Genomic DNA, 9,592 nt, shown 5'->3' with positions numbered 1-9,592 from the left:
ACTTACATACAACACTCAGTGCTCAATGTCTTCCTTAATACCCATCACCCATCTGGCCTATCCCCCACCTACATTCCTCCATCAACTCTTGGTTTGTTTTCTATTGTTAAGAGTCTTTTATGGAATAACTAGACATCATATTGAAAACAAGAAAAATAGTTTAGACACAGTCTTTATAACTTTATCCCCTGTCTTTTACCCCCTTCCCATATGTTCATCTGTTTTGTTTCTTAAATTCCACATATTAGTGAAATCATATGGTATTTGCATTGTTCAAACAAGCGAACCATTAAGAAGGGGCTGAAGTGGAAGCTTGGTCATAAAGTCCATTTTTATCTGAAAACTAAAAAAATTCTTTGTATCTAAGGAACAAAAGCAGATGTGGAATGTACTTGGTTATAGTGCTGAGTAGAAAACATACACATACACACATACACACACACAATTTCTGTTTATCTGGTGTGGAAAGTAGAGATTGGGTAATATATCTTGAAGCAAAAGTAGTGAATAGATACTGCTGAGCCACAAAAAGCCAAACATTCTCAGATCTTCTAATGCCAAAACTGTCAGAAGACAACAGGGCCAACCCTTCAGAATATAAGATGTGACAATAAAAAATTATGTGGTTGTGGAAAGTGCCAAAGTAGCATAAAATCCTTATGGTTCTCCTCTTCCTTCAGATTTCCCTGGGTACTTTATTTCCCAAATTAGGACTAATGAGGAAGAAAATTGGAAGGTTACTAGTGGGTCACTTTAGATTTTAAAAAGATATGGAAAACTGGATGATAAAATTAAGAATTTCTATTCATCAAAAAATACTAATGAGTACAAATGCAGTACTTGGAGTGGGAAAAGATATTCATTATAGTCTATCTTAAAAATTCTACCCTCATGCTCATTTTGGCCACATATGCACGAAAACTGGAACAATACAGAGAAGATTAGCATGACCCCTGTGTAAAGATGACACACAAATTCAGAAAGCATTCCATATTTTTGCAAGTTTCTAAGGGAGAAAATCTTAAAAGTTCTCATCACAAGAAAAATTTTAATTCTGTAACTATGCATGGTGATGAATGTTTTAAAAAACTATCATGAATATATAAAAACTTCTCTAGATCAATAAGAAAAGAACACACAAATCTAGTACAAAATGGGCAAAAATTACTAAACAAACACTTTACAAAAGAGGATATCTAAAAAGCCAATGAGTATATGAGAAATACAGCTTCATCAATCATCACAAACAGGTAAGTTAAAACCACGAATAGATTTCACTACACACCTATCATCATCATGAAAAGGAAAACAAGGGCACCTGGGTGGCTCAGTTGGTTAAGTGTCTAACTTCAGTTTGGGTCATGATCTCACAGCTGGTGGGTTCGAGCCCTGCATTAGGCTCTGTGCTGACAGACCAGAGCCTGGAGTCTCTTTCAGATTCTCTGTCTCCCTCTCTTTCTACCCCTCCCCCGATTGTACTTTGTCTTTCTCTCTCTCAAAAATAAGTAAACATTAAAAAAAATTTTAATTAAAAAAAAAGAAAAGGAAAACAAACAATGGGAAATAAGTGTTAATCAGAATGCAGAGGCAATTAGAATGCTCATCTACTACTGTTAGATTAGTACAACCACTTTGTAAAACTGACAGTATCTGTTAAAGCTGCCTATGCTGAGAGGAAAGAGTTAAAACAACTGGGTTTTGATCCAATCACTACACCAAGAAAACATCCTTGAGAGAAAGGCTGTTGGGGTCATCCCAAGTTTAATCTTCTTCATAAATGGACTTATAGATAACTGGACTAATGATATTTGCCAGGAGGAAGTGACCTTATCCCTGAAACCCTCTTGTCAGGAAGTTCTGGTTAAGGATTACCTATAGAAAAAGAACCCAGGGTCCAAGAAATGGCCCTCTGGAGGATTTCCCCTAAGCTACACAGCTCTCTGGCTTCACAATTTAAATGCTTCTGCTGTGTGAAGTGACTTTGCAGATGTAACATAGAGATCTTATCTATTATTCTGAGCCACATGTTGGACAAAAAAAAGAAAAAAGACAGGTCCTGGGAAACTACCCTTATTGCCCTAAATGTCTCTCTGCTCTTTCTGAAATTGTAAATTGCTTTCAAATTGAAATTATTTAATAAAGTTTGCTAAGGGATAAAATATCTGTAATTCATGTAGGTCTCATTTGATAATTCCATCCTGTGTGTTAGCTTATACAATTAGACCAAATAATCCCACTCATGGGTGAATGCCAAACAGAAATCATTCACATGTTCAGCTAAGAATAAGAACTGTTATATTCATCACAGCACTATTCTTAATGGCCACAAACTGGAGAATATCAAAATGCTTATAAAGAAGAATAGACAAATTGCAGTATGTTCACACAATGGAATGCTATTCAGCAATTTATAACTTCAACTACATCAATTAGTATGGATGCAACTCAGAAACATAATGTTGATTGAATTAATCCAGACTAAAGGGTATGGTATGTTTCTAAAAGAGCAAAAACAGGCAAAATTTATCTGAGCTGTTATAAGTCAGGTAATATTATTGTTGGGGGCAGGTAATACCAAAGGAGAGAGCATGAGGGGAATTCTGTTTCTTGATCTAGGTGTTGGTAAGGCCAGTTTGTAAAAATGTATTGAGCTATACCCTTATGATATGTGAACTAGAGGAATATAGGACTCACTGGTGGGAGGAATGCTCATAAATGGGTCTTTGAGGGATAAGATGGATAAGAAAAGTTTTTAGGAAGTTTCACTGGATATTGATCATAGATTTCTCCCATTGCTCCCTCTTCAAGAAACTTCTGAAGAGACTTATTTTACTGTCGATGGCTTTAAAGCCAATTATTTATCTATTCAGTATTACAAAATGTGGAGATGACTGATGAGATGGGAACAAGAGCATATTAGGATTAGCACTGAAAAGTAAAAAAATAACTGAAAAACATATATAAGTGAAAAACATTTTAGATATAGCAGGTCACCTAGTTGTTGATATCTGTAATATCAAATACCAACAAAATACCAAAGATTTTGGTTTTAAGAAAATATTCTTGGACAGAGTTTTAATAAAAGTTGATACTGTCATATTTTATTCCATATTGTATGCAAATATTAAACTTTAATTTTTAGTGTCTAAGAATCTTCAAACATAATTGTTAATTTAATAATTCCAAATATATACTCCTACTTTCTGTAATAATGACAATGGTGATGATGATGATGATGATAATAATAACAAATATTCCTTAAGTCCTAATCTATAAGATATATGGCTAAACCCTCTAACACAAGAGTTCTTAATTCAGACTTCAGTAAAATTCATGAATTCATAAATTTGAATGTGAATTACATATTTATTTTCACTAACCTTTAACTGAAATTTAGCATTTCCTTCAATATAAATCTCAAATGTTTTCATCATACATTACACCTACAACTAATATCTTGAAATGATGGTTTATACTCATCACTACATTGAAATTGCATTATTAGACTTATCATCAGATCTTGTTATTTAATGTAAAAAGAATTACATCTATTATTATATCTTTAATAATTGGATAACTCCATTTCAAAATGATTGGCTGGTTTCTACTATAATTCTATATATTTTATTTTATGGATTGGAAAAAAACTGTTATTTTCAATTGCACCAATGGATTCCATAGCAATAAACACTTAAGAGTCCATTTAAAATATCTAATTTAATTAATACTATCTTATGATATTAGTATTTTTATACTCATGTTAGAGTTAAAGGAAATGAAGCAAGGAAAGTTGAATGATGTTCCCAAGTTCACAAGGTCTGTAAATCCCAGGGCTAGAATTAGAAGCTAGATCATCTGGTTTTAAAGACTGTCCTTTCAACGACCAGCCTGTGTAGCCTGTTAGAAATTTAAATGGTAGCACAGTGGCTAACTGTTGTTTACAGAGGTTGTTAGTATATGCCTCAGGGTGTGTCATGAGAAGCAGGAGAGGCCAAACTTCAGGAAGAGTAGCCCTTTGTTGATAACTTAGTGTTCAACTTAAAATTTCATACTTCAGCAATTACTAACATATGTAAAAGAAAAAACCAATAGCAATGCAGATATAGGAGGGGACTTTAACACTCCACTTACATCAATGGATAGATCATGCAGAGAGAAAATCAACAAGGCAAAAGTCTCTTTGAATTATGTTGGACCAGATGGATCTAACATATATTCAGAATGTCCTAACCCATAACAGTGGAATACATATTTTTTCAATATGTATTGAAAACATGGAACAATATCCAGAAGAAATCACATGTTCAGCCAAAAATAAGACTCAAAAATTCAAAAAGACTAAAATTATATAATGCATCTTTTCTAACCACAATGATATGAAACTACCAATCAATCACAAGAAAATATCTGGAAAAAAATACTATTACATGGAAATATAGAACATGGTACTAAACAATAAACAAAGAGGAAATTAGAAAAATAAATAAGAATGAAATGGTCCAAAATTTTTGGGATGCATCAAGCTGTTTGAAGTGGGAAGTTTATAGTAATATAGGTCTACCTCAAGAAGCAAGAAAAAATCTCAAATAAACAACCTAAACTTACAGCAAAATGAATTAGAAAAAGAAAAACAAACAAAACCACAAACCAGTAGATGAAAGGAAATAATAAAGATTAGAGCACAAATCAATGAAATAGAGACTTAAAAAGCCAATAGAACATATCAATGAAACCCAGAGCTGGTTCTCTGAAAATATCAACAAAGTCAATAAACCTTTAACCAGAGACATCTAAAAAAGAGAGAGAGAGAAAGAAGGAGAAAGGATTCAAGTAAATAAAATGATAAATTAAAAAGGAAAAATAACAGACACAACAGAAATATAAAGGATAATAAGAAAGTATAATTAAAAAATGATATGCCAACAAATTGGGCAACCCAGAAGAAATGGATAAATTCCTAGTTATAAATTCCTAGAAACATATAGCCTGCCAAAACTAAGTCAAAAACAAATGGGAAATTTAAACAGACCAATTACTAGCAATGGATTTGAGTCAGTAATAAAAAAATTCCCCTAAAAAACAAAAGTCTGAGACCATGTAGTTTCATAGGTGAATGTTACCAAACATGTAAAGAAGAGTTAACACCTATTCTTCTCAAACTATTCCAAAAATAGAGGAGGACAGAAAGCTTCCAAATCCATTATATGAGGCCAGCAATACCCTGACACGAAAAGAAAATATAGACATTGTAAAAAAAGAAAACTAAAGACCAATATTTCTCATGAACATAGATGCAAAAATCCTCAACAAAATATGAGCAAACCCAACCAACAATACATTAGACACAACATTTACCACAATGGAATGGTGGGACTTATTCCAGAGATGTAAGAGGGCTTAATGTTTCAAATCAATCAACATGAAACATCATATTGACAAGACAAAGGACAGAAACCAATGATTAGCTCACAGAAAATCATTTGACAAAGTACAACATCTATTCATGATTTAAAAAAAAAACAAAAACCTCTCTCAACAAAGTAGAATTAGAGGGAACATACCTCAACACCATAAAGACCATCTATGAAAAACCCACCTAACATTATTCTCAATGGTGAAAAACTGACAGCTTTTCCCCTAAGATCACAAACAAGACAAAGATGTACAATCTCACAGCTTTTATTAGCGTCCTAGCCACAGCAGCCAGACAAGAAAAAGAAATAAAAGGCATCCAAAATGGTAAGGAAGAAGTAAAACTTTCACTACTTACNATGGGCAGAAGTCATGAAAAGACATTTTTCCCGAGAAGATGTACAGATGGTGAATGGACACTTAAAGAGGTGCTCAACATCACTCATCATCAGGGAAATGCAATCCAAATCACAATGAGATATCAACTCACACCTGTCTGAATGGCTAAAATAAAAAACACAAGAGTCAACAAGTATTGATGAGGACTGAAAAATAACAAAGGAAGCCTTATATACTCTTGGTGGAAATGCAAACTGGTGCAGCTACTTGGAAAGCAGTATAGAATTTCTCAAATACTTAAAAATAAAATTACCAGATGATTCAGTAATTCTACTACTGAGTATTTACACAAAGAAAATAAAAATATTTATCTGAAAAGATATATGTCCCATTATGTTTATTGCAGCATTATTTACAATAGCTGAATTACAAAAGCAGCCAAGCATCCATTAACAGATGAATGGATAATGAAGATGTGGTATATACACACAACAAATATTACTGAGCCATAAAAAAAAAAGGAATGAAATCTTGCCATTTGCAACAACATGGATGGATCTAGAGAGCATAATGTTAGGTGAAATAAGTCAGAGAAGCACAAATACCATATGATTTCATTCATATGTGGAATTTAAGAAAGAAAACAAATGAAAAAAGAAAAAAGGAGACAAACAAAAAAGCTGACTCTTAACTACAGAAAACAAACTGATGCTTCCTAGAGGGGAAGTGGGTGGGGTGTTCATGAAATAGGTGAATGGGATTAAGAGTAAATTTATCATGATGAGCACTGCGTAATGTATAGTATCCTTGAACTACTTTATTGTACACCTGAAAGTAATATAACACTATAATATTGTAAAAAAAAAAATAGGTAAAACCGAGAGGGTTTTTAGAGTAGTAAAAATACTCTCTGCAGCACTAGGGATATATTCATTACAAATTTGCCTCAGTCCATAGAATGTACAACACCAAGAGTAAAACCCAATATATACTATGGACTTTATGTGGTAATGATGTGCTGTAAGGTTCGTCAATTGTAATAAACATACCACTGGGTTGGGAAACATCGCTAACAGATGTGGCTATGTAAGTGTACAGAGGATGTACGGGCAGTGTCTTCCTCTCAATTCTGTGAATCAAAACTGTTCTGAGAAAAATAAAGTTTTAAAAGAGAAAAAAAACAAAATAGAATTTTGCTTTTGAAACATTTTTTAGTACTAAAAACATTCCAAATTGTTGCCCTAAAATAACATAAAAATATACAAATCTTAGTCATAAATCAAACTTTAAAAATCAGTTATCAGATTGACCCTTGGAGGAAGAGGCAGGATGGTGGAGAAGCAGGGAGCTCCGTGCATTTCGCTTGCACTCATCTCTCAAACAGAGAAGGCCTGAAGTCATAGGACACTGAGCCACAGGAGTTTGGGTAGAGAAAGGGACAGATTACACTGGGAAAGCAGCCTCATAAGTGTGTGAGTGCAAACTGGGTAAGATAAAAGCCAGGCCAGACCAGAGACACAGAGAGAAGGGAGGGAGCCCGGCTTGCGGGCAGCCACGGTGAGTCAAGGGGAAAAGAAAGAGAAGCTGAAACTGCTCATAGAACTGTCCCTGGAGAAGAAAAAAGCCTCGGCTTGGAAAGAAAGTGTTTTTAGTTCTAGCTAGGGTGCTGACTTTGAACTAGGTGCCCCCTGTAGCAGAGGGCGCCAAGAAAACTGCTCTGTTGTGCTCCCAGCACCATCCCCAGCGGTGGTGTGGAACACTACGCGCCTGAGGCTGCATTCCCAGGACTTGACCCCCAGCAGCGCTGAGATCTGCCACTTGACCCTGGCAGATCTGAGGCTGTGCCACTTCCCCCCACCCCACTTGACCCCTGGCAGCAGGGAAGCAGCCACCTGGGGGACTGTGTTTCGGGTAGTATCAAAAAAGCGGGCAGACTGCGACCTGGAAATGAGGCAGGGCCTGGGGCATAGAGCACAGCCCAACTTGGCTACGTTCTCAGCACAGGGAGATAAACCGAAAGGAGTGATTTGCAACGCTTGGTTCGAGAAGTGACTGGGCATACGCCATTTTTCTCCCCACAACCACCAAGGCAGAGCCTCAGGGAGCGGCCAGGGGAACATAGTGGAGACTAAGACCTGTCTACACCAAACCACGCCCATTCCCTGCAGAGAGCTGTTTTGTTTTTTTTTAACCAGAGCCTGGGGCAAGACCAACATGGATGCACTGCCATGATTAATCCTAGATAATTCTTTGTATTCAGATATAGTCCCTTTTTTTTTTTAAATGTTTTATTTATTTCTAGGAGAGAGAGAGACAGCATGAGCAGGGGAGGGTCAGAGAGAGAGGGAATCACAGACTGAAACAGGCTCCAGGCTCTGAGCTGGCAGTCAGCACAGAGGCCGACGCGGGGCTCGAACCCACGAACCGCGAGATCATGACCTAAGCGAAAGTCGGACGCTTAACCGACTAAGCCACCCAGGCGCCCCATAGTCTCCCTTTTTTAATTTGTAACCTTCCACTCTGCTGGTCTGGGCACTCTGGTCACTGATTTGCTTAAACAGTCACATTTAATCTATTCTCTAGATGCACATTCTACACCACCACCGCTACCTTCTCTCTCTCTCTCTCTCTCTCTCTCGTAATCAGACAACACAGTTTGTCTGAGTAACATCTTCATTTCTTTCTCATCGCCTCTAAACATATTCTACGATTTCTCCCTCTGAATCAAGCCTCTTAGTCTCTCTGCCTGGTCATTTCACTTCCAATTTCACTTCCTCCCTGCCCTGTCATTTCTCTTTGTAAATGCTTTTCCATAAGCACGGCATACACCTGGCTCTTTATTTGAAGCTAGGAATTCTGGTTTTATGCCTTTAGACTGCCCTTTGTCTTTTGAGTGTTTTCTTTTTTCTTTTCTTTTCTCCTTGTTTTAATTTTCTATTAATTTTAATTAATAGAAAATTTGTCTTCCCTCCTTCCTCTTTATTTTTCTTTTTTGCTTTGTTTTGTTTTTGTCCCTTCCTTTTTTTCTATTTCTTATTCCCTCTTGGTTTGTGTGTTTGTTGGATTTGTCTGTGCGTTTGTATACCTTTGTTCCTTGTGTGGTTGTCTGTCTGTTTTCTTTTCCAGGGCTACTCCAAGAAACAAGCCAGAGAACACATGGTGGACAGTCCCAAATATCACTACGAGTAGGGAAATAAAATAACCAAAGTCTCAACAAGAGAGACCAAGAGACACCATTCAAAGAACACTTCCTGAATGGACAGGCCCTGGACAGTCAAAGGGCCCTCTTTAATATAACAGCACCCACAAGGGANTTGTTGGATTTGTCTGTGCGTTTGTATACCTTTGTTCCTTGTGTGGTTGTCTGTCTGTTTTCTTTTCCAGGGCTACTCCAAGAAACAAGCCAGAGAACACATGGTGGACAGTCCCAAATATCACTACGAGTAGGGAAATAAAATAACCAAAGTCTCAACAAGAGAGACCAAGAGACACCATTCAAAGAACACTTCCTGAATGGACAGGCCCTGGACAGTCAAAGGGCCCTCTTTAATATAACAGCACCCACAAGGGAAGACTGCATAACAAGCTTTTAAAATTAACAAGAGATAGAAAGCTAACCAAAATGATGAAGCGGAAGAACTTTCCTCCAAAGAAATTCCAGGAAAAAATGACAGCTAATGAACTGCTCAAAACAGATATAAGCAACATAACTGAACAAAATTTAGAACAATAGTCATAAAATTAATCGATGGGCTTGAAAAAAGCATGGAAGACATCAGAGAAACTATTGCTACAAAGACTATGAAGCTTAAAAATAGCTGTGATGAATTAAAAAATGCTA

At 36.2% G+C, this 9,592-nt stretch overlaps 1 non-coding gene across 1 annotated transcript; it reads left to right on the top strand.

The window, feature by feature from the left end:
• Positions 1 to 891: 891 nt before the first annotated feature.
• On the top strand, positions 892 to 998 carry LOC144234111 (U6 spliceosomal RNA). Its single transcript, XR_013335866.1, has one exon. It is a non-coding gene; the product is annotated as a U6 spliceosomal RNA (small nuclear RNA).
• The last annotated feature ends 8,594 nt before the right edge of the window (positions 999 to 9,592 follow it).

The sequence above is a fragment of the Crocuta crocuta genome, unplaced genomic scaffold (assembly GCF_008692635.1).
Source record: "Crocuta crocuta isolate KB4526 unplaced genomic scaffold, BGI_CrCroc_1.0 scaffold518, whole genome shotgun sequence".
Classification (NCBI taxonomy): Eukaryota; Metazoa; Chordata; class Mammalia; order Carnivora; family Hyaenidae; genus Crocuta; species Crocuta crocuta.
Note: the sequence above shows the minus strand (reverse complement) of the source record. Positions and strands in the feature narration are given on the sequence as shown.